The sequence below is a fragment of the Schistocerca americana genome, chromosome 2 (assembly GCF_021461395.2).
Source record: "Schistocerca americana isolate TAMUIC-IGC-003095 chromosome 2, iqSchAmer2.1, whole genome shotgun sequence".
Classification (NCBI taxonomy): Eukaryota; Metazoa; Arthropoda; class Insecta; order Orthoptera; family Acrididae; genus Schistocerca; species Schistocerca americana.
Window position 1 is genome coordinate 526,504,453 of NC_060120.1, and position 26,686 is coordinate 526,531,138.

Genomic DNA, 26,686 nt, shown 5'->3' on the forward strand with positions numbered 1-26,686 from the left:
TGGCTCTGAGCACTATGTAACTTAACATCTGAGGTCATCAGTCCCCTAGAACTTAGAACTATTTAAACCTAAGTAACCTATGGACAACACACACATACATGCCCGAGGCAGGATTCGAACCTGCGACCGTAGCGGTCGGGTGCTTCCAGACTGAAGCGCCTAGAACCGCTCGGCACACCGGCCGGCTGTTCCCTTTGTAGCTAGACTATTGTTTTCACCCAGACACATTCCACGACAGTTGTGGTACGATCAAGGGGCAACAATTTATTTTGCGTGACAGTATAGCTGATGGAGGATCTGTGAATTTCTAATTAGTGGGTACCTGATAATATCTGCTACTTATTTTACACATCTGTATAAAATGCCAAATTTTTCTTTTCTGCTCCTGATTATTCATATTAGTCATAGATATATCCCAAACACATATTAATCAACAAAAACATAGGTATAAGTAGTATTAAGAGTAAAAGTAACTACAGAACCAAATTGCTTTGGATTAAGTATGTTTAAGAGATAGACAGACGTACCCACACCTGAACGTCAAGTGACAAGTCTACCATATTCACTGATCAGCTAGAAAATTATGACCACCAACCTACTACCGATGTAAACGCGTCCAGGCGATAGCAGCGTCACCTGGCGAGGAATGGCTGTGAGGCACACGCACTATGCGTGTAGTGTCAGTGAACGTGCTGTCCGTGCGTAAAATGGGGGAGGCGCGCTATTGATCTGAGTTTGACCGAGGGCAGGTTATGCTGACCCTGACGCTCGGCATTTCGGAAACTGCACTACTTGTCGGGTGCTTGAGGGGTGCTGTGGCTAGTGTCTTCAACACGTGGCGAAACTGGGGTGAAACCACTTCCAGACGTCTTGGGGTTGGGCGGCCACCCCTCATTACAGACGACGGACGTCGTAGTCTGGGCGGACAGGTGAAAGAGGACAGAGGGCGAACTGAGGTGAAACTAACATCAGACTTTAATGCTGAGCAGAATACAAGTACGTCTGAACACACAGTGCCACGAACACTACAAAGGATGGGCCTCCGCAGCTGACGACCCATGCATGTGCCAGTGCTAATCCTATGACATCGGAAACTACGACCGAAGTGGGCACGTGACCATCGGTACTGGATGTTGACGCTGAGGCAGAGATGTGCATGGTCTGATGAATTCCGATATCTTCTTCATCATGCTGAAGGGAGTGCGCGAGTTCCAATTGATTTACTCCACCCCACCCCCCCCCCCCCCCCCCCCCGCCCCAACACGCCAGATCTGAATCCGATCGCGTACGAGGAAGGTGATTGAATGTGACGTCATTGTCCACCTCACCGTATTTACAGGGATTAGGTGATTTTGTATGCCGATGTGGTGCTGTCTCGCTGCAGCAACCTGGCAACGCCTCATTGCTCCCATGTCATGACGAGTCGCCGTTGTTATCCGTGGCAAAGGTGAACATACCGGGAACGTGGGAGGTGGTCATAATTTTCTGGCTGATCAGTTTATGTATATGTGTGTATGTGTATAGTACTGACAAAAAATGAAGCAATAATCAATAGAGAAGGAAACGAAATGAAATTTCACATGGTGAGACTGTAGGTGATGTTTTTGCAGCGACTATAGCATCGAGTGAAAATTACAGAGAACTTGGCAGTATGGGGCCACGTAAGAGTACGATGTTGCTCCCTCTCTTGCTGGCAAACACGCTCTGATTCGGTTACTAATTTCGTCATAAATCCTCTGTAACCTCTCCTGAAGCCACCAGTCCCGCTAATGTTGTAACTCTGATATCCTACATACTGACTCTGTGGTGGATTTTACAATCTCGTCAAACCCATGTTCCATCTGAGACAGATCTGGGGATTTTGTTCGCCCGGGAATACTACAACATCACGCTAACAGTTCGTAGAGACAAATGCCACGTGTGAACGATGTCTGTCCCATTGAAAAATGGCACCATGCTTCTGTGGCATCGGAGGTAAGCCCTACGCCTAAGGAAGGGGGAAGTCCATGACGTACCGTTGTGCTACCCCCAAAGACCCTCAGTCACTTCCATCTGTGACCTGAAGGCCCCGCACACCATGACGCCAGGTGTACCACCACTGCGAATTACTAAATTGAACCTCTTCCAAAGTCGCCGCAATTTTCGCCGACTTTGGCTATCGTGTGAACAGCAGAAGCGCGATTAACTGCTGAATACAATGCAACGACATTCATCAGAAGTCCATGATTCCCGGTCCAGCGACACTAAAACGCAGTCTTTTATGTTATGGCGTTAACGGCAGCCTACGCATTACGGGGTAATTCCCTACCTCCGACCAATGGGGCTCTACGGCACAGAATGTTGCAGGGACAACACTACTCGTTCTCGGACGATAGGTGGAGATGTGAATGGATATGACTGGTAAAACATGCGGCGATCCTCCCTTGCACTGGTCAGACATGATCGAATGGAACCTTCACGACGAGTATGCCCGTCCTTACGTCCCCATACAGCCCAGCATTGGACAACTGTTGCATTCGAATGCCCTACAAATTAGGATTTACACGACTCGACAAAAACGGACAAATGATGACCTCCAACAATGGCACCTCTTTCAAACTCTCTCAAGTTCTAATAATGCTGTCGCCGCAACTTCATGTCCTTCATGGTGGTCACTCAACATCTGAAAATGTTCACGACCCTCATAAACCTACCAGACCTGAATGGTAAACAGAACAGTACTAAAGCTCTCTGGTGGCCGCTTCACGTGCCACGGAGAACTACCACTCTAGTTATCTACATACCCGCCGATGGTGTGCACGTGTAGGAAGTTACATTGGCATCCAACTACGTTTGTTCTGTCTGCTTGACGTCAGGAATTGTACGTGGCCAATTTTTTTCTGCCTCTGGTCGGTCGCGAAATTAAAACCACAGTGAAAACATGATGAAGCCTTGCAGATACGTTGCACAAGTTCTCTAGTAAGCCTGTCTATCGCGGCACGTCACATCGTTCAGTTCTGACACACTGTGAGAACTTAAAGATGCCTAGAAAATACAGTAGTCTTCCGTCGAGTATGAAGTTTGGCTGACGGGTTTCACCTGATTTCAGGCAGCCTACATAAGTTAACTTCAGGCGTTTCCTTCATCATGACAATTTTCGGCCGCACTATTTTCGATGGAAATTGATCATCCACCATACATTCCGGACTTGGTTCCTCTGATTTTCATCTTCCCCCATTTGACCCGATTACTACGAGGATAGCATTTTTACCCAACGTGGTACAGACCTATGTACAAATCACAGACGCCTTTGACGAGGGTATCGGAAATTTCGTTCCACGCTGCGGAAAGTGTTAGTCGGAGCGATGACTACGTATAGATGACGTACCTAAATACTGGACGTAAACCCCTGTTGATTTTCACTGTAGTTTACATATCGCGACCGATGGGAGATGGAAAAAAGTAGTCACCGCATATCCACAACTAATGGTACCACCACACAATTAGGAAACGCAGTATGTTGTACATAAGTGGCAAGGATGAAATTCAATGAACAGAGACAGCTTAATATAAGACTTTAATCAAATAGATGTCGATCTAAAGGTTTCTAAACACCCACTCAAGGATGTAAATCTCTTCTTCTTCTTCTTCTTCTTCTTCTTCTTCTACATCTACACCGATTATCTGCATGTTCGATAAAGTGCATGGAAGAGGGTAGGTCCCACTTTACCAGTTCCAGGGTTTTTTTCCGTTCCATTCATGTACGGAGCGCGGGAAGATTGATGGCTTAAATGCCCCCGTGAGCAGTGTAACTTATTTGATCTTGTCTTGACGTCTGCAGCTCGTGGTCGTGCGGTAGCGTTCTCGCTTCCCACGCCCGGGTTCGATTCCCGGCGGGGTCAGGGATTTTCTCTGCCTCGTGATGACTGGGTGTTGTGTGATGTCCTTAGGTTAGTTAGGTTTAAGTAGTTCTAAGTTCTACGGGACTGATGACCATAGATGTTAAGTCCCATAGTGCTCACAGCCATTTGAACCATTTTTTTTCTTGTCTTGACGCTCCCTACGGCAGCAATATGTTGGTGGTTCTAATATATTCCTAAAGTCATTTAGAGGCGAATGTTGAAACTTTCTATGTGGGCTTTGAACATGTTCTGTCTTCACAAATTGTCTGTCCATCTGTTCTTAGATCCTCTGGCCGGTTTGTAAGTTGAGGCTACTTTGGTAATTCGCGTACTCGCCATTCTTTGTACACATTCGTACCAGTTCTTGCGGTATTTGCTATTCTGCTTTCAACTGGCACTAGCTTGGATCTTGCAACGCTGTTTTGTTTTTATATAGCCTTGAGCAGCATTTCGTTTGTCTCAGATATCTAATTTCCGCACTCTGTATTTCAAATAATTTCGCTTTGCAACTAGACAGCATTCACATCCTTGAAGAAGCGCTGAAAGAACTATTTTACTCACGTCTCTTCTGTAGTCTTACTTCCAAAGGCATTATGAATGGTGCCACACAAACACTTTAAGACAGAAAAACGACTCACCATGAAGAAATTATCCGAATGGGACGGAAATCGGTTGATGTCATATACATATGCTGACAAATAAATGATTAGTTTCAGAAAAATTGGATGATTGATTCAAGAGAAAAAACCTTACAAACTGAGCAATAGAAAGGTGAGCTAATCCACTTCTAGTCCTTATGCAAGCAGATACGCGCCCTTGACGTTGATTGATAGAGTTGGATGTATTCCTGAGCGTTATCGTGCCGAATTGTGTCCAATTGGCTTGTTAGTTCGTCAAGATCACGAGCTTGCTTCGAGGATGGGGGGGGGGGGGGGGGGGGGGCTGACAATGATATACCAGACGTTCTCAAATAGGGAGACATCCGGTGACCTCGCTGGATAAGGTCAGATTAGACAAGCAACAAGGTAAGCAGTAGAATCTGTTGCTGTATACGGACAGCTATAATTCTACATCTACATCTACATTTATACTCCGCAAGCCACCCGACGGTGTGTGGCGGAGGGCACTTCACGTGCCACTGTCATTGCCTCCCTTTCCTGTTCCAGTCGCGTATGGTTCGCGGGAAGAACGACTGTCTGAAAGCCTCCGTGCGCGCTCTAATCTCTCTAATTTTACATTCGTGATCTCCTCGGGAGGTATAAGTAGGGGGAAGCAATATATTTGGTACATCATCCAGAAACGCACCCTCTCGAAACTTGGTGAGCAAGCTACACCGCGATGCAGAGCGCCTCTCTTGCAGAGTCTGCCACTTGAGTTTGTTAAACATCTCCGTAACGCTATTACGGTTACCAAATAACCCTGTGACGAAACGCGCCGCTCTTCTTTGGATAATTTTGTTGAAATGCGTGCACAGCATGGCTTGTCATTAACATAAAAAAACGAGGAGTAGAATATCACTGACGTATCTCCGTGCTGCAAAGATTGCACTGACGACATCCAAAGAGGTCCTGTTACGAAGACAAATGGCACCTCAGAGCATATCTTCCGGCTGCCGATCCGCATGGCGGATGATAGTGCCTCGGGACATCTCCAGAGACGTTTTCGGTGGTCACCAGGGCTCTATGCGATGCAGGGGTCATAACTGAAGGCAGTTCTACTCTATTCAATATATTCCAGACCGAAGATATGTCTCGAAACCCTCCGGGAGGTGGTGGGATACTAACCCGACTATTGCCCTCCATTTGGCCTCACAAACAGATGTGACGGTTTCGGATGCCATTTCTTTTCTAAGCAGGAATTCTTGGTGCCACCAGCTTGCAAAGTGCCACGTTGACGACATGGATCCGTAGTTTTCAATGAGTACACCACTATTTGCCTGTATTGATGTTTATTTAATTAAGATCTAGGTTTCGGCGTTTTACTCCATTTTCAAGTCTTTGAGCTTATGTCATTAACACATACATTAAAATAAACATGGCATTTCGTGGGAAGACAATATTTTTCTGGGTTTATGGTGAATTTTGAGGCTGACATTGTGCAATATTTGTTAATGATATAAAGTCAACCATAACTGTTCGCGATTGGTTTGAAGAACATTCTGGACAATTCGAGTGAATGATATTGCCACCCAGATGGTCCGACACGAATCCTACGGAACACTTATGGGACATTATCGGGAGGTCAGTTAGTTCATAATATCCTGCTGTAGCTACAGTTTCGCAATTAGGAACGGTTAGAGAGGAATCACGGCTCAAACGTTTTGCAGGGGACTTCCAATGACTTTCTAAGTCCATGCTCGTAGAACTGCTGCACTACGCCAGGAAAAGGGATCTCCGACACGTTGTATCCCACCTCAGTGTAACGTCATTAATACGCACATTAAAAACGTCGCTGATGTAGGGCACCATTATCGTACGTCTTCCTTTTTTACAATTTCTTTTTATCTTGTTTCATTTGTATTTAATACATATTTTGATTCTCTGCATAAGATTCTAACAGCCTTCATTAATTTGCTAGAATATGCTTTCCATTATAGTAGAAATTTAGTTGCTGTTCACAACGCCAAATGCTGTAACCAAATCTATAAATGCTACACGTATTTCTAGAAATAAAACTAAAGGCAAATATACTAAATTAGCGTAATACCTCAAAACACACGATCACCACCACAGTGACACAGAAATACATTCCAAGAGCTTAAATGAGTTACTAATAAAATAAAAATATCCCACACAGATTCTAAATTCTCCTCCATAGTTCACGCACGCTTTTCCTCATCACCCACCACGTCCCACAGAACAAACTCGGACGCCAACAATACACCGCACGGTGTGATAATACTATTTACGTCTAATTTCTGATAAAGAGGGAGCCTAAGCATCCCAATGTTTCCGATGACGTGCTGCACTTAGTATTAGCTTTTAACGGAATTGATAGGCAACAACAGAAGCTACAAAAGGCAGGGTGCTGTAGACTGAATTGTAGTACCACTAACCAAATACCCTCGTTTAAATTCATAGAAAATTTACTATTTGTACTTTCAGTGGAAGTTAAAAAAAGGAAAAATTCGTCGGTGATACTAAAACTGCGAGAAATACTCATAGAAGACGGTCCATATTTATCATGACATTAGTGTAAGACCACGATTCAAAGTGCAAAGTAAGAAAGTATGGAATATTGTAAGCCAATTATGAGTTACACTGCGACTTGTCCATCATGCATTATCTCCCTCAGGAGCTGCTGTACGTGCTGATGTACGATGGCGCTGATGCTACGAGTGTTGAGAGGAACATCTTAAAAGTGAACCATTACTGCGTCTTGAAGGAATATCGTGTAGCTCCGTCAGATGGAGGAACGATGTATGACCCAGTCAAAACACTTTCGATGACACATTAAGGGATGGAATAAGCCTACCGTACAGGAAAGGATTCGTCGGAAATCTCAATTTTAGCATTAGAGTTTGTAGCAGCTCTCTGCTCCCGCCACATAAATATGTTTATATGATACACGCAGGATGAAGTGATTTAATATGCAGGTAATATTTTTTTTCTTTTCTTTGCAATCACTGGTGTAGACACGATATCGATTTGATCCCACACCAGCATCTCGTTAGTCACCTAAGCACTTTCACTTTCATATAAAATGAAAAACTCGGAACATTCTTGTAACCGGTATAGGATCCTACTTGTTTCGTGATACAAAGTAAGTCTTAAGTATTTATTACTTGAAACGTTCGGCAAATACTACTCCATGCATGCATTTTCAAAATTAAGCGCTATTTTGCTTCATGGTGAATGCAGAGGCGGTCTTCTGTGATTTTAGAGAAAAGACGTATGGTGCAGCGATGGTTCTTTATGCTCCGCTTCGTAAATGGAGATTTTAGAGCAACCCAACAAATGCCATAATACATAGTCTAAAAACAATCTTAATGCAAGGCATAATTACGAGAACTAGCCACTGACTATATCCGTGCGACAATGACTTATCGGGTCAAATAGCGTCCCTCTGGGATGATATAGGTGGTATCCATCTGGTGCATTGGTTGTGCAAGTCAGCTTTCTGGAATTCAATGGATGCGTGAAAAGTGCTCAGCTTATTAAATTTTTATGTCTGGAGCAATTAAGAAAGTGTGAAAACTTTTAGAATTCACAAGTGAATGGAAGACGAAAGGGTATCTGTGCTAAAATTTTTAGCAGGCATAAAATTACGACTGGAAGCCTTAGAATTTTTATAAGAATGCAGACTTTGAAAAAACCGTAAAGGAATTATCCAATATGGGACGGAAATCGGTAGGTGTGATGTATATGTACAGAAAAATAAACGATTATAATTTCAGAAAATAATGGATGATTTGTTCAAGAGAAAGTGCTTCATACATTCTTCAAGTTAATAACTCCCTTATGCAATTGCAAGAGAAAGTGCTTCATACATTGGCCAAGTTAATAACGTCTTTACGCAATTTATTGCACTGAGTTGATTGACAAAGTTGTTGGATGTCCTCCTGAGGGATATCGTACCAGATCCTGTCTGGTTGCTGGGCTGCATCGTCAAAATACCGATCTGGTTGGTGGGACCAGATCGGAATGCTCCAAACATTCGGCGTTGATGAGAGATAAACCGACCATGGTTGCCAACGTGGCAAGCAGGATTCATTTCGAAGCGAGACTCATCACTGAAGACAATTCGTCTACAATGATAATTCAGGCCGAAAACGTACCTGGAGATGCCTCGGTCCGCGGTGGGACGCCAACCTTAATGTCGAGCGCCATACGACCCGACAGCCAAGAGTTATGGTCTGGGGTTGCTTTTGTTCCACAGCCGGACCTCCTTGGTTCTCATTCGAAGTGCCGTTAGAGAGGTGCGTCGACGATATTCTACGCCTCGTGTTGTTGTCTTTTACGGCAAGCAATACTGGACTAGCATTTCAGCAAGATAATGGCCACCCGCACATGACTAGAGTTTCTACTACATGTCTTCGTGTTTGACAAACCCCATCTTAGTAAGCAAGGTCACCGGATCCCTCCGCAATTGAGAACTTTTAGAGCATTACAGGGAGACCTCTCTAACCTGCTTGGGATTTTGACGGTATAACGCACCAGCTGGACAGAATTTGGCACCATATCCCTCCGGAGGACGTATAATGACTCTACAAATCAATGCCAAGCCGAATAAATGCTTGCATAAGAGCCAGAGGTGGACCAAAGAGTTATTGACCTACACAGTCTGTGAAACTCTTTCTCTTGATTAAATTAGCCAGTTTTTCTGGAAATTTAGTCATTTGTTTGTGCTTAACATTTATCGGTTTCCGTCACATCCCGATAATTCCTTCCTGGTGTATAGCATTTTTTTTCTTTTTTGAGTGTAATTTTTCTGTTTAGGAATCAGGTGCATCCAGGTTTGCTGAAACGTGGAAGATTTTGCAAGTAAATTAGTGCAAATGACATGTTATTTCACTACGTAAAATAATGTACTGATATAGAGGAATGAAGGTAATGAAAAGTGGTGACATGCTACATGATGAACACCTCGACTTAACGTTACCAAACTGACGTGCTGATCAAAATGTTATCCGCAAGCAAGTTATTTCCAGTACACTACAGAATAAAGCCTCTATAAGAAAAATAAGGGTAAGCAATAGGGAAAGGTATTTAAAATAAACTATATATAAGAGGCAAAAGTGAACAATAAGAGTGCAAGACCAATAACTAAAGGCTCTGATTAAAAAAGGTGTAACAATTAGACGTAGGCTTTCGCCCCTGCTGTTCAATCTATACATCGAAGAAGCAATGAAGAACCAAAGACAAAAACAAAAGAATGATTCAAGAGTGTAATTGTAATTCAAGGTAAAAGGATATCAATTATAAGATTCGCTGATGACATCTTTAGAGAAAATGTAGAAGTAGTACAGGATCTGTCGAATAGAATGAACAGTCTAATGAGCACGGAATATGTATTGAGAGCTAATTGAAGAAAGAGTAAAGTTATGGGTACGGGCAGAAATGAGAAGAACGAAAAATTTAACATCAAAATTCAGGCTCTCGAAATAGAAGAGACTAAGCAGTTGTGTAAAGTAACCCAAGACGAACAGAGTGGGAGAGTTACAAAAAGCAGTCTGTTAGTAGCTAACATAGGCCTTAATTAGAGGCAGAACTTTCTGAGAATACACGACAAGAGCATAGCATTGTATGGAAGTGAAACATGGACTGTGGGAAAAGAGCAACAGAACAGAATCGAAACATTTGAGATGTGATGCTACAGGAGAATTTTGGAAAATTAGGTGGAATAATAAGGTAAGGAATGAAGAGATTCTCAGTGGATTCGGCGAGGAATGGAGTACATGGGAAACACCGACAAGAAGAAGGGAAATGATGATAGACATCTGTTACGACACTAGGGAATAACTTCCATGATACTAGAAGGAGCGGTGAGGTCGAAAACTGTACGAGGAGATAGGAATACATCCAACAAATACTTGAGGACGTAGGTGTCAGTTATTACTCGGTTATCTAGAGGTTGGCACAGCGGACTTACCAAACCTGTCAGAAGACACACAAAAGAAAATACTTGGGCTACAATCGGCAGACGTATACTTTCACATAAGCATCCACGTGCATCAATGACCAACCTGCCGGTTTCAACCATGATGGTAGGGAATCGATCGTCCTACTATAGAAACTACTTACCAGGCTTCCAGGCCGGAATGGCAGCACTTTGCAGAACGTGCATTGCCGCCCGTGGTAATCGTACACCCTACTGTAAAACCACTATTGGCATTGTCTTTTTGTTCGAATCTAGACGCGAGGAGAATCTTCAGCGCAGATTGACACCGGTTGTCGGTTAATAAAATGTTATGATCGAGATGGTGTTTGTTTATTGGTTACAAAAAGAAGGGACGCGGTTCTTAAGACACGTTCTCGGTATGTTTATTCTAAAGAAATTAGCCATTACCCTAAGTCTGCTGCATTTGATTACCTCTGTCATACCATGGAGCACGTAACATCTCCTTTCTTGGCTCAGAATGTCTGTTCGCTGCCTTATGCTACCAAGATGTCATCTGCACTGGATTGTCCGTTCTCTTATAGTGTATCAAACATTGAATATTAGTAATTGTGGTGCTCTCGCACATTACCGGCCCATAAATCAAATGTTCACACTGTTGCCCAGTCCCTCGGCTAAATTACTGACTGCAATGTATCTCTGTATTCCCAAGAGAGAAGAATAAATGGTTACTGCTTGTTTGAATTACTGCACATCGAAGAGATGTACTTTGTAGTACACAAACCCAGGTTCAGCACTCCCCTAACGATGACGGTGGGTGTTACTGAAAAATCAACAAAGAAGCATGATTAATACTATCTAAGAGGTACACTGCTGTGCGAAAATTACAATGAAAAAACTGTTACAGTATATCACAAAAAAAGGTTGAAAGAGCGAGAAAAACAAAAACGACTCTTTTATGCAAAGGTAACAATATTGAAACAACCGAGATTCACGATGGTCCCCTAGACAGTATAAAAGGTGAGAGTTGATTAATACAATCTAAGAGGTACATTGCTGTGCGAAAATCACAATGAAAAATCTGTTACAGTATATCACAAAAAAATTGTTGAAAGAGTGAGAAAAACAAAAATGACTCTTTTATGCAAAGGTAACAATATTGAAAAAACCGAATTTCACGATGGTCCCCTAGACAGTACAAAAGGTGAGATATGGTTCTTAGCTGGGTGTGTGGTATCCTGAACACGTGCCTCATGTGTAGTAGAAATAACAACAAAATATTATGAACTCTCACATACCTGGTGCCTCAAAGTGCAGTTAGTCGAAGTTGTGCTAAACAAACGTAAGGCAAAGGATGCTGACGGGAGAAAAACTTCTGTATAGTCACGTGACATGTGTATAAGTTGTAGATGAGTACAGTAAAAGAGTGTTAAACTATTTCTTTAGGTTATTCCATAAAAAGTTTAATAAAAAGCCACGATAGTATCTTTCGACACGAATGGTGCGTTACACAATAGTAGATAAAAACAGATGACATAAACAGTCTGACAGGACACTGTGCATCGTACATTTAAGCCCTTGTTTTCATGTTTTAAAGAAATTAGCTTGGGTACACGGCTTCCTTCAGCGAGCTGATATGGGATTGTATGGAAGTTGGAATAAAAGGAATAACTTTGAAATATAAAAGGTAAAAAATTTTATTGAAAACGTAATCTAGCTGTTTAGAATACTTGATAAAGCACAAGAAGTTAAAAACTTCAGTTGAAAATATGTTCTATTTACAATATTTGTTAAAGTATAAGAGATACAAATATTTCATTTGGAAACCTATTCTTACTATTTACAAAGGTTGTTTATAAACAGCATTTTTCATTTTGTTATCCGAGTTATATATGTACACACTTTTCGAATTTCCTACTCGAGAGCAAGCAAAGTAAAGCTGACAGTGAGACGAGCAGGCGTCTTTGAGGTTGATGCCACAATATTTTAAAGTTTACTTTTGCGCTTTGTTAATTGTAAAACTATAGGCTAATTTGATTGGAAACTGCAGTCTTTTAAATTAGAATGGCAATTCAGTAGAGATCAGTGGTATCTTTGGGTAAATAGAGTGTGCCCTTTATCATAAGTTTGGCTTCGATGGTGTTATTCGATAGCTGTTTGACGATTATCCTTGTTCCATTACACCGTTTTTGTAGTTGAAATTTCTTGAGTAGTATGATTGGAGATAGATTTTTAAGTCGAAGGCAGTGTAATGGCATTCCTGATACTTGAAAAGAGTTTGGAAGTTCTGTAGTGAAGCTCACACTATCTTCAACATTTAGCATCATATCGATCGATTTGCATATTCTTTCTTCACTGGGAATTTTCTTTTGAATATGAAAGTTGATATAGCCGATAATATTATCTTTATGTTATTTTATCCATGTGGGATCTTGTGATCTCTGCGGCTGTTATACACGCAAACATCCGCAAATATTTTTTAAAATGTTTCAGGCACCATGACCATCATCAGATAGGCAATATTTTTCGTTACATAAATGTTTTGGTCAACCAGTTATAGCACTAAAGTGAAACATTCAAACGTATTTTTGGCTCGTGTTATTCACCAACTATATTATTTTCAGTAGCCAAAACTACCCTTTCAAGTAACCAGTCCGGATTGGTATAGTTCTGAACAATGTTTGGATAAATTTGGTTGATGAGTTCGTTTTCAGCAGTGACTGTGCTGCTGAAATCACTGTTGAGATTAATGACGCCGGTCGTCTGGTCAGTAGGAGATGTGCCTTCGTCTATTTTGTAAAAATTTGTTGAGCAAAATCTGCTGTAGTTTCGTCTTTCGATAGATCAACCCTCTTGTTTTTTTTTGAGCCGAGTATTTGAATGTGTGACCATAAGTGCGATTTTTTAAGCATGCATTGATCCCATCTGCTGGTCTCCACTTGGGGATAATTGGAAGTGTTTGTCGAAAATCTCCTGAGAGTGCGAGTAGAGCTCCTCCCATCACTTTAGGGTTTTCTCGCGTACCTTGTAACGTTCTGTCCAAGACTTCGAGTAATTCTTTATGTGCCATTGGGCAGTCATCCCAGAAGACAAATTTACCTTGCATCAGAAGTTCACCCCGTCCAGATGTTCTTAAGATTTTACATACCGGGAATTGTTCTTCGGCTGTATTGGAAATTAGAAATTTATGGTAAGATCTTATTGGACCAAACTGCTGAGGTCATGGGTCCCTAAGCTTACAAACTATTTAGTCTAACTTAAACTAACTTACGCTGAGGACAACACACACACCCATGCACGATGGAGGATTCGAACCTCCGACGGAGGCAGCCGTGCGGATCGGCTATATTAACAGTAGTTGTCGGGATGAATGGGAAGTTCGTCCACCTTTCATAAGCGTGGCTGCTACGATGGATGACGCCAGTGCAAATGCGATGTGTTATTTAGCACGTATTTCCGGCAGCAACGGATTTATTAGAAAAGTTTCCCCGCTTCCGCCTGGTGTGCCAAGTAATTCCGCCAGTGTTGTTGTGAGTGTGGTGCACGATAATGTTGTAAATTTCCTTTTGTTTGACAGAGAGGAGTGGTTTGTTACGAGCAATGTATTGAAGTAGTTCGCTGATAGCTCTGTTTCTTTGTAATTTCGAAGTTTAGCTCTTTGATAACATTTTTTCATGACGTTTACCACAGCAAGCGTCTTTACTTAACCCCTACGGTCGCTAGGCACTGCACTTTTTCGGTTTCTCAAAACATAGGGGGAGTTTTCGCTGCCACTGCGTGTTGTTGTGACTGTGTGGTATTTATTTGCTTCGTAGCATGTTTGACTGGGTGAGGCGCGTGTGAGTTTGAATTGTATTTGGAGTCAGTGGTGTATGGTTTGTGTGGGTTTGCATATATGTGTTGAGTACTGGGGCAGAGAGATAGATAGATAGATAGAGAGAGAGAGAGAGAGAGAGAGAGAGAGAGAGAGAGAAAGAGATGCTAGATAGAGAGAGACAGAGATAGAGATAGAGATATTAAAAGAGGGAGGGAGTGGTAGAAAGATTTTTATTTGAATTTTTTTTCCCATGAGTAGTTTTGGTGTGGGTTTTATTTGTATAGTTCATCTATTGTGGCGAAGAGTATTTTGTTGCATAGTGATGTGTATTCATTGAGTACTCTTTTTCCTTGGGCTACTGATTTTTGGATGTGACAGTTTTCTTCTATAGTTAATTTTTTGGGATAAGCTGCTACTAGTTTTTAGGATGTGTAAGTCAGTTTCTATGTTTGTTGGGTGGTGATTGTGTGCTATCAGATGGTCTGCAAATGTTGAGTGTGAGCTATTGCTTTTCAGTGCTCTGAGGTGTTGTGTATACCTGGTTCTGAAACACGTAGGAATTATTCTGTGAGACTTCAATAAATCACATTTTTTTTCGTCGGAAAACTCGGCCTGTTATGTCATGTCGATGCATGGCGACTCGTTCTTTGATTTCTGGCCGCAGCGAATTGGATGTGAATGTTATGAAGAGGTCAGGTCGTCAATATTTTGTTATATAGGTCATTGCATCTTGAAACGATTCATACAAGTGTCTTTATCTCCCATGTACGATGAGGTTGAGATTACTATTATTCCAATGTCGTCAGTATCGGCTCGGACTATAGCTACATAGTAATGAGAAATCATTCGTTCCATTGCAGTGTTGATCAGTTGCTGTTTCTTCATAGCCGGTGAAACATACTTTATGATCTTCGTTGGGTAGTGGTAGTAATGATTCCAGGTAGTAATATATTTGTCCTTGGATGGAAAAAAGCATAATCGATTTCATCTCTGTTAGTATTGATCGAAGTGACACCTGAGAAGTCATTTCGAAGCAGGCGTTGAACGCTTTTATATTTTGGAGAAAGTGTTTTGATTCAGGAGTTTTCCCAGTCGCGTAATGTAAAAATTCCTGCGAAGGTGCTTCTAGTGGTGGTAATGGAATTTTTCCACTCACGTTTCTCTACTTAAGTTTTTCGCGTTGCAAAATTCGCAGCTGTTATCTATTTATGCGGTTAGACCAGTTTGTGTTTGTTATTTCCTTTCGTCGGGTCGTAGTGGAATGCTTCGTTTGTTAGGTTGTATAGTTTACTTGTTCACGCCCGCAATTATCGAAGGGTGATATTTTCATGCGAAATGACACAGTTGCAGTTACTTTACAGGTCTCATACGGATGCAAATTTGTGTATATATATTGAAACGGCGAGTGAAAATTAGTACCAAGGCCGGGAATCGAAAAGGGTCACTCGCAGGTACATTAGCAATTAAGCCACTTCGGCACAGAGGTTCACACAACAGCATGGATTGCCCTGGCATACTTGTCTTCTCGATCCAACTTCTCACTGCCGCCCCTGTCTGCCTTAAATTACCCCCTTTACACACGAACACAATTGCCAAGGCGCTTCATGGTCTGAAACAGCACCTCATCATCGAATGTAAAGACCGGTATAGGACCAGTAAAGTCTCAGCATCTGTGTCGTATCATCTGTGTAAGTAGCAGCTCCTGGGTTTCGGGCTGGATCCTCAATTACCGTTCGAAGCTGAGGTACTATTCCAGAACATGGAGAGCCTTGACAATTCTGTTCGTGTATAAGGGGTAATTTAAAGTGACTGGGGTTGTCATGAGAAATTGGATCGAGAAGGGAGGCGTGCCAGGGTAATACGTGGAGTTGTGTACACCACTGCCCCAAGGCGACTTTGTGGTTAACGCACCTGCGTAGTGAGCTGGGTCCCGAGTTTGTTTCCTGGCCTTAGTACAAATTTTCGCTCGTCACTTCGGTCTATACACACAAAATGATATTTTCATGGCTGGCTTGAGTTCGCAGTCTTTCATTATAAGTTTGTGCCGCATTATTGATCTTCAGTCCGTTCATTTCGTTGTCCTTCAATTTCTTTGCTTCTCACAGTGCTCCTTGTTGGTCGTTGTGGACTTAAAATGTGCTTCGAGCTCTTCGTCTGTTTCGTGTTTTCGCTGTTCTTTTTGCTATCGCCGCTTCGCTTCAGAACTGTCAAGATCTTCTTCTCCTCTTTTACGTTTGAGCATTGTCTAAAATGTACATCAAATCACTAAATACACTTGACACACTTCTCACACTTTATATTCGATTTATATTCAGTCACTGTATCACTCTGATTACTCACACTTCACTGTTTGTTTTTCTTCACTCACTGCACTATTTTTCGCGTTCCTCCCTGCGTCAATAAAAGTAAACTGACGTTCGAACCCACAACAGATCTTGCTTAATGTACCTCTACCAATGTATAGCCCAATCAGTGACTTCTAATGGTCCACACTGTTCCAGTACACTCCACAACAGAGTGTTCTGGAATGTTCCACATTAATCTGTGATATTCCGGGATGTTCTCGAATATTCTGAATTCTTCCACAATGTTACAGACTATTCACGAACATTTCAGAACGACCCGGATCATTGTGGAACTTCCCGGAAAATTATGGATGTTGTGGAAGGCTCTCAAATACTCTCGAATATTCTGGAATTTTCTAGAAACTGCTAGAGAACGAAACTTCCCACCCTTTATATCTTCAAAACCACGCTCTTCAGGTATAAATGGGAACCTTCTTCATGGGTGGGAGATAGAGGGCTACTACACTATGTAACTGCACTGGTCGCATTGGAACTCGTTTCTGAGTTTTAGCGGCATTAACATTGTACACAAACTCATATATTGATTAAAAGGCCAACGGAAAATTGCTGAAAATATCTGAGAATTTGCAAAATTCCCCTTCATTTTAATTATTAAAACTATCAGTATAGTGAAGACTTCACTGTAAGTAAAAAAAAAAAAAAAGATGATAACATGTGTCCAGCTACGAAATAACGATAAATATGTAAGTGTAATATCAAGAAACTGTCATGCGTTGGAAAAAGTTGCGGACGTCCGTAAAAAAACACACAAAGGATGGTCGTGCGACATACAGTTGCCCCTAGTTTCTGATTTTCTGGAAGCAGTGAAAAACGATACAAGATCTGCTGAAGAAGCACCTAGCACGTGCCGCGGGCTGCTGCCCTGACCATGAGGACCCAAGCGCGATATGTGAGCGTTGCTCTATCAGCATTTGCCGCAAGAGGCGGTCGAATGCTGACCTCGGAGACTGCTTCTCCAGAATGCTACAGTGAATGTTTTACAAACGTACCCACATACGGCCCTCAGGAACATCGACGTTCTGTGTAGATTGCTTAATAATTTTCGTAGGAAGTGAAGGAGGTTTTAGGGCCGGCCGAAGTGGCCGTGCGGTTAAAGGCGCTGCAGTCTGGAACCGCAAGACCGCTATGGTCGCAGGTTCGAATCCTGCCTCGGGCATGGATGTGTGTGATGTCCTTAGGTTATTTAGGTTTAACTAGTTCTAAGTTCTGAGGGACTAATGATCTCAGCAGTTGAGTCCCATAGTGCTCAGAGCCATTTGAACCATTTTTGAAGGAGGTTTAAGTAGGTTTCTGTTTCAGTCTCTCGCTGTGCCTGAAATACTCTGGGAGAATAATAACAATTTTACTTGTGTTTAACTTGTTTATTGGAAAGGAAATGCGTGATGTGGATAAAATTCAAAGTTTCAGGTTTAATAACAGTGGTATCAAAATATACAGTGTTTACAGTAATAGCAATAATGACCAGATAAACGTTCAGATTTGGGTGGCATAGTACAACATTTAAACTGATTCTGATATACATTACGTATACGAAAGACCTGCCTACGCATTACAATTGTTATTATAACTGTATGGTAAGCATTAATAACACTGCCAAGGGGAATGTAGGAGAGTCAATTAAGTAGGATAGGACCTGTAAAATCCTTGAAAGGTTATGGTAAGGATTTAAAATGTGCATATATATTCCCGTATTTATTCTCCATTTGTACGAAACTTCCAGTTAAAATTTTGTGACATACTAAAGCCAGTATTTGAAACACATGATAACGATGAAAAAAAAAATCAGAAATACAAAAAGGAAAAAACAAATGTTTGCAATTTTCTCCCCCTTAAAAATTCTCAAAAATACAATTATTTAGATGTATTTTTCATTATAAAATTTCCAATCATTTTCGCTATTATCAGTCTCTTGAAAGCCGTGAATGAAAAAAATTTTCAATTAATTTTCAGCCTTCTAAACATGCGTCACATATGAGTTTGTGTGTCTGGGTAAATGAAGAGCACATTTTTGATAACAAAACAAGCATATCTTGTAACGAATCATTTTCCCTCCGCTTCCTTTTTTCAGTAGGCGAAAAGTAAAATGCTGTCTAATAATGAAGTTAATGAATCCATAACAACAGTTCCAGACCTCGTTCCAGAGAAGAAAATGGAGATCAGATTACGAATATCCGAAGATTCGTTGTAATGGTCGATAAAGCACCATAGGCTAATCCATTGCTAATAGCGAGTACACGTCAGAAACTACTACTCGCGATTGAAATACAGCTCAATATTTGAATACGAACCACTGCTCACACTAGAAATAGCAGGTTGTTAATCTGACTGCTGCACTAACTCATATGAATGCGAAAAGATGAATTGTGTCGTCAAACGGAGGCCAAACGTGTTGCACAGAGCAGACTATTTTAACAAAACTGAAATCACATAAAAATGCACAGCTAAAGTGTGGAACCCGGTAATACCTAGGCGGACGGAATTAATAGCACTGAGGATATTATGGCCCATTACATTATCGACTTATAGCACAATCTGTGCTCAGCATGGATGCTAGCAGTTGACTGGTCACGTAATATGAAGGTATTATTTTCTGAGATTTTGTCGAGCTCACGCTGAGTTTACCTTTTGTTTCAGTCTTGAACTAACATCTACAACAGGTATGATGTTTTATTACGTTCTCTCGTGTTCGACTACAGTCTCTTGAGCTATTAACACCAGTAACAAATCAGCGAGACATGTCCTGAACTGAAGTATCTAGTTTTGTGACAGTACGCAGAGAGGCCTGGGAACCCAGTAACAGCAAGTAGTAGGAACCGACTATCTGAGACGCATGTGGTAGGATCTCACAAGGGAACCTCCCCATCGCACCCCTCTCAGATTTAGTTATAAGTTGGTACCGTGGATAGGCCTTGAAAAACTGAACACAGATTAATCGAGAAAACAGGAAGAAGTTATGTCGAACTATGAAAAAACAAGCAAAATATACAAACTGAGTAGTCTATGCGCAAGATATGCAGCATCATGGAGAGTATGTGCCTGAGGATGCCGTGGTCCCGTGGTTAGCGTGAGCGGCTGAGGAACGAGAGGACCTAGGTTCAAGTCTTCCCTCGAGTGAAAAGTTTACTTTCAATATTTTCGCAAAGTTATGATCTGTCCGTTCGTTCATTGACGTCTCTGTTCACTATAATAAGTTTAGTGTCTGTGTTTTGGGACCGCACCGCAAAACCGTGCGATTAGTAGACGAAAGGACGTGCCTCTCCAATGGGAACCGAAAACATTTGATCCCTAGATCATAGGTCAACCGATTCCTCCACAGGAAAACACATCTCATATATTCTATACGACACTGGTGACGGCATGTGCGTCACATGACAGGAATATGTTGTCGACCCACGTAACTTGTACGCTTGGCGAATGGGTAAAAAGATTCTTCTACCTTGCCCGATTTAGGTTTTCTTGTGGATGTGATATTCACTCCCAAAAAGTGATGAAAACATTAGAGTTTGTCACATAAACTGAAAATAAAAAACTAAACCTTTCACTCGTTCCGCAGCTGCTCACGCTAACCACGGGACCACGGCGCTCGTGAGCTTACACTATCCTTGATGTTGCCTATCTTTCGCATGGACTACTCAGTTTGTATATTTTGCTTATTTTATCATAGTTCCACACAACTTCTTCCTGTTTTCTCGATTGATCTGTGTTCAGTTTTTCAATGCCTATCCACTGTGCCAACTTATAACTAAATCTGAGGGTGGTGCGATGGGGACGTTCCCTTGTCAGTAAACTATATGTTCGTGATAATGCTGGTATCATCAAATCTGCAGCAATCCAAACGAACGTAAAGAAGTCATAGAGTTACGCAAGAAGTCCGAAAAATACTACTACAGATCCTATGGTGCAACGTATTGTTTATTACACAGACAGATTGTAATCATTTCATTCCATACAATTCCAGTGCGCTCTGGGTCATTGTAAATTATAGAAACACCAAGCGAGCAATCCAGATAGCCTAAGATCAAGTAACACCATTTACAGTCCGTATAACAGCAATCCAAAACTTAGTGCAGTTGAAATCCAGTAAAAAGACAGGTAACGAAACTACGACGAAAGCGAGGAAGATGCTTTGGCACACCAGGATTCGAAGTACCCTGTGGCTGCGTTTTCTGGGAATGTATACCTGGGTTGACGCCAGTGGCCAGGCCCAGGGACCCGCAGGGGCCCCTTGCCGGAAGAGTAACAAATGGCGGACGTCGCAGGGTATCAACCTCGCTATCGGGTGACATATGTATGAGGCTGGTGCAATAGTTCGAAGCGTTTTTGTTTTGAATTTTGGTATTCCGGTTGCTATGGTTTTATTTGTCGACTCATTTTAATTTGTATTTCACTATTGTTATTTCAGTCTACGTATTGGCACTTCGTCGACAGGAGATAGTGAGTGGAGCCGTGGACGCTAGAAGACGGAGTGCCAAGTGGAGAAATACGAACATTTCCGGTATATTCTTCTGTCTGAGATCAATAGGACGGTGACGACAGAGAAGGCAGCGAGAAAAATTTTCTCTCTGTGTGGGGATAGCGCTGCTGGACAGAGCATGACGGAAAACGGTTTTCCCGTTTAAGGAGGATGGTTTTGACATTATTGACTGATCACATTCAGAAAGACTTTCCGGGTTTGATGACGATTGGTTGAACGCATTAATCCACAATGATCGATGTCAGGGTACTCGAGAACTAGCAAATGTGATGAAATGTGATCATATTTTCGCCATCGTTTGGCATTTGCGTGCAATGGAAAAGGTTCAAAAATCTGGTGTATGGGCACTGCATACCCTAAGCCAGAATCATAAAAATCAGTCGGTGGCCTTATGTGCATCTCTGCCTGCTCATCATCAATTGGATCGTCTACAACCCATCTTTCCAGTCGTTTGGAAAGGAAGGAATGGTTGAGCCCAAATGAAACAGCAAATCTCCGCACACAGATATGCGCTCATCCCCAAAAGATTATGTTATGGATCCAGTGGACAGCGACAGTGCGGTGTTCCACGAATTGCATTCGTGAGGTGTAACCATTACAGCTGAAATTTACTGTCAGCAACACAAACATCGAAGAACAACGGCCAGCAACACTGTGTGAAGTGATCCCACTCCACGAAAACTCCCGTCCGCATTCTACTAGTACACTTTCACCAACTCACCCCGATAAATGCATGTTTCGTGGCTAAGAGGGAGCTACCGTCAGCTGCAATTTAAACATATCACGCCACATGGAGGATGACCTCGCGCTCCACAAACAAGAGAAAGGAAATCTGCTTGGTATGTGTGTGGAATTCTTTCTACATTCATATAACGTCGTTTAAGATCAGTGTGGACATTGGATTTCAACCCTGATTCTCCCGAATATGACTCGAATTTCTAAAATCTTCGTTCGTCAGTGTGTTACAGTATTCTAATTTAACAAAGGGTTAAGTTTTATCGCTGTTTTGAGAATAGCGTTTAAAAATGTGACAGTTTTGGAATCGCCTGAAGCCTGAATTCATTGTTAACTCTAAGTGAAACATCTTTCGACAAATTACTCGAAAGAGACGTATTTACGAAAATCTTTTGAAGGCTTCCTCCCAACCGAGAAGTTGCGTCATCGGCCGCGTTGTTACACCCAATAAATTCTTAGCTGATTTTCAATTACAAATGAAATTAATTCTTACCATATTTTCCCTTTTAAATAAGCAGCCTTCAATCTGGAATCCTACTGCTGAAAAGATATACCTGCATCGGTCATTGGCATGGAGTAATTGTTACACGTCTTCTTGGATGTTTTATAAGCTGCAAAAGTCTATGACTGAAATAGTACCATAGTCCGTACATTAAGATTTTTTAGCGGGAGAACCACGGATGGTACTGATTCATTTTTCGGTAATTGTCGATACAGTTCAATAGGAACACTCTATATAACATTAATGTACAGTGTTTAAATTCGACAAATATCTCCATGTTCGAAATTTTAATACGCGTACGTCGTAACAACTGATTAATTTACATACTGCTTGACAGACGAAAAGCAGCCAGCTGGAAAAAACCTTCCTTTGGTTTTAAACAGTTATTATTATATTTCATGTGCTTTGCTTTTATAACGGTTCAGTCAGAGACCAGAAATATTTTCGAGTAGTCAGAATCAATCCTCACGCTCACGCTTAAGTTGTGCATGACTAAGTGCCATCAAAAGATATCCTATCTCACTCTCTCTCTCTCTCTCTCTATGATTTACATTTTATTTTAGGTGTTGAGAAAGTTCCATCAAATGTAACGTGATTCACAAGTGCAAGATTTCATTTGTTACCAATAACGAAAGTAAACCAAAAAGTTGTCCATAATGTTTTTATCGTTTCAGTAAAGAGCTACTGTGCCGAGTTTTTGCTATACAATAGAAGCGTGCCAACGATGATAGACCAGAAACGAAACAACAACAAAAGTAGTGGGAGGAAATCATCGTCCCTGCGACGGAAAAGTCTGCTTCATGTGCGGTACAATTGCGGAGAGTGTATTTCGGGCTGGAAAGGGTTTTTTTTCTCACTAATTGTCTCGCAAAGAGAAGAACTATAAAGGGAATACACTACGTAACTGATGTGTACCATCTGGATCCACAAAGCGGATGAGAAGGGACCTGCATTGCAAAAGAAAGTGATCAGAAGATTTCACCCCTTAGAAGTATTCTGACAGTGGTACAACTGAGGGATGTGAGGCAAGAACTGTTGCAGCATCCAGTTCGTTTACTAGATTTGGCAACGTCTAAATTCCACCTACTCCCATCTCTAAAGAATTTTATGCCTGGAAGATCTTTCAGTTGAAGAGCTTATAACATCAGTGGGTGCTGTTTTGTAGCTATTCCAGAAAAGCATTTTGAAGACTGGAACCCAATCACAGGAAGAACATTCGGCAAGTTACCTTTAGGGTGGCCAAAGGTCCAAAACCCGCCACGATTGAAAATATGCTATTTGGACTATGTATGGAGAAACACACTAACAAAACGTTTTTCCGTGTTGAATTTCACCCCATTGTACTGTTAAACAACAAAGTAATTTACCGCAATCATGCAAAATACATTGAACGAAAGTATAAAACTTAGAAGTACTGCTGCAATGAAACAAATAACGCGAGGAGGTGATAAAATTTTGTATCGTAATTTGTCATCTTATTACAAATTATGATTCCTATACTTGAAGAAATTTATTGATTTATTCTTTGCGAACGTGAATCTCTTGTGTGCTACTTGTAACGTTTCGTAATAATATGGGCTTCATGAACTCGTATTCCTAGTATACAAATGGTACATGTAAAAAAATACGGAGAGTATTTATATATATTTACAAAACTTGTGAGGGAATACTTGTTGTAAGAGGCCTGGAAAACGCCAAATAACACCCGCCACATTGATGAAACGCAGTAGAAGAGGAGCCAGAGCCATCTGTTGATCGGCAACGAAAACGCCACGTCCAAGTGTAGAGCTACAGCCAAATAAGTGTGATATTACTACATTAGCAGAAAAAATTTACAGCTTTCGTTATTGTTATTGACGAAGTACAGTGTTCAAAAGAGAATCTACATTTATTTGTCTTTATACAATGAAGAAAGGCTCTGTCAGATTCACTGTTTACTCGGATTAACAGCTGCCACGTTCGTCAAAAGTCATCTCCAGAAGTATATCTAATGCAAGAAAAGTATATCTAATGCTAGAAGAGAAAGTGGGTGCAATAGTACAAAGATGAATATACAATGTGACGTGGGAATACATTTACTCTCAGCATACAAGTAAAACAAACGATCAAAATAAATTTCTACCTAATTCCCGCGAATCGAAATTCGTCAGCGGATCGATAATTCTGTTAAAAGTAGAAACTGAACTATAAGAAGTTATGTCTATTGCCATGTCGCTGATACCACACTCATATAATTAAAACCATCATCATATTAAGTTAAAATTTAAAGCCTAAAAATTACGGCTACTCTTGCATATAACTACAATATTATAACTAATACGTATCAGTTACTACTCAAACCAAACGTGAAATATGCACAGGTTTACATAACAACAAATGAAGGTAGTCGAAAGAGGGCAGTATGCTGAGCGCCGAGAGTGGCATGGTTGCGCTTACCACACACTATGTAGGCATATTAACGATTTGTGAGAGACATTCGGCATCACTGAATTAGCAAAGCACTTTATCGTATATTCCAAAATACGCATTAAGTGAAAACTCTTTCCGCTCATTCAATATCTGGTTTGGCTCTTTTCTTTTCGCACATTGACTATCAGGCTCCTCCAGCGCATCTACTAGCCGCCCCTTACGACAACTGCTATTGTGCTTAATTAGGCAAGTACTGAATCGGAACTTCTGTTCAACAGTATGCCCTACTAAAATAAATACACGCAGTGTTACGGATAAGAACTTAAGTTTCACGATGTAGTACTTCTCGATAATCTTGGAATTCTGAAATGTCTCTGTTGTGTTAGGGAGACCAAATTGAATGAGAATGTAAATATGCTTCACAGCCGTACAGTTGCTGTCCGGTATGATAAATGTATATAAAAGAAGAGAAAATTATTAGCAAATTCAGAGCATTTCGAAATCATCCTTGCAACCCGTCGAGCACTAATATATCGCTCATTAACAATGTCAGCAATCCGGTGGAATATCAAAATCAGCTCCTCTATTACACTTCTGTTTAAGGGACAAAATCATAGGACACTTATACCTGCAGTACCAAATTACTGTCAAGAAATTTTATTTAGTGATTTTATTTATATTTGAAGCGAAATATTTCACTGCGAAGGGTGAAGTATTTGAATAATTTATACAACTAATGCAACTTCTGCTTCTCCTTGTCAGTTATTTCTGAGATTTTTTTTACTACGCATGTAAATTGCAAGAAAGAGGAATAGGAAGAATCGTATTCTGCGACCAAAGTTGACGGGAGGCGTGCCAGAGATAAGACCCTGCAGTCGCACTATCCCTTGTGTCCTCGGTGGCTCAGATGGATATAGCGTCTGTCGTGTAAGCAGGTGATCCCGGGTTTGAGTAGCGTTGTGGCACACATTTTCGACTGTCCCCATCGACTTATATCAACGCCTGTACGCTGCTAAGGGTATTCATTTAATTGAAGTTATTGTTGTTGTTGTTGCAGTCTTCAGTCTGAAAACAGGTTTGATGAAACTATTCATGCTAATCTATACTATGCAAGCCTCTTCGTCTCTGAATAACTACAGCAACCAACATCCTTCAGAATCTGCTTAGGTATTCATCTCTCGTCCTCACTTTAGATCATTTCCCTCCCACACTTCCATCCAACACTAAATTGGTGACTCCGTGATGTCTCAGAATGTCTCTTACCATCAGATCCCTTCTTCTAGTCCAGTTGCACCACAAACTTATTTTTCCCCCAATTCTATTCAATACCTCCTCTTAATTACATGAGACATCCCTCTAATCGTCAGCATTCTTCTGTGGGAACACGTTTCAAAAGCTTCTCTTCTCTTCTGGTCTAAACTTCTTGCCCAATATCGGGGGTAGAGGACAACCCTGTCCCACTGCTTCTCAATCACTGCTTGCCTTTCATGCCCTACAGCTTGTATAACTGCCATCTGGTTTCTGTTCAACATATTCACGGCCTGGATGTAACACATCTCCGTCATTGAACTCTGGTATTTGCTTTGAAAAAGCTAATGGAAGTAATCGACATGTTGAACTATAACCATTCCAAATATCATTAATTTCTAATAGCGCTGTGTTCTTTGTTGTATTTCCTTAAGAAATCTTCACTAATAAACGTTCTAAATTTAAGCCATAATGGTACAGCATCTACTGGTGCTCTCAATGCACAAGTTACACTAAATAAATGATGAATTTGAAAAGCAAACAAAATTCCTTTGCTCCATTTAAACATTCATGCCATTTATTGTCATTAGAAGTGATACCGCTAGCGTGACCTGTTTCAGTAAATGTGTTGTAAACAATTCCCTCGTAAGTACTAACATCTTAAAATGATTTAGGACTCAAACGTGGAATTATGAA

General features: G+C 41.2%; 1 protein-coding gene across 1 annotated transcript in view; it reads right to left on the minus strand.

The window, feature by feature from the left end:
• The window catches only part of LOC124595412 (greglin-like), a 51,912-nt gene that overhangs the window by 13,140 nt on the left and 12,086 nt on the right, over nucleotides 1-26,686 (minus strand). The window lies entirely within an intron of this gene.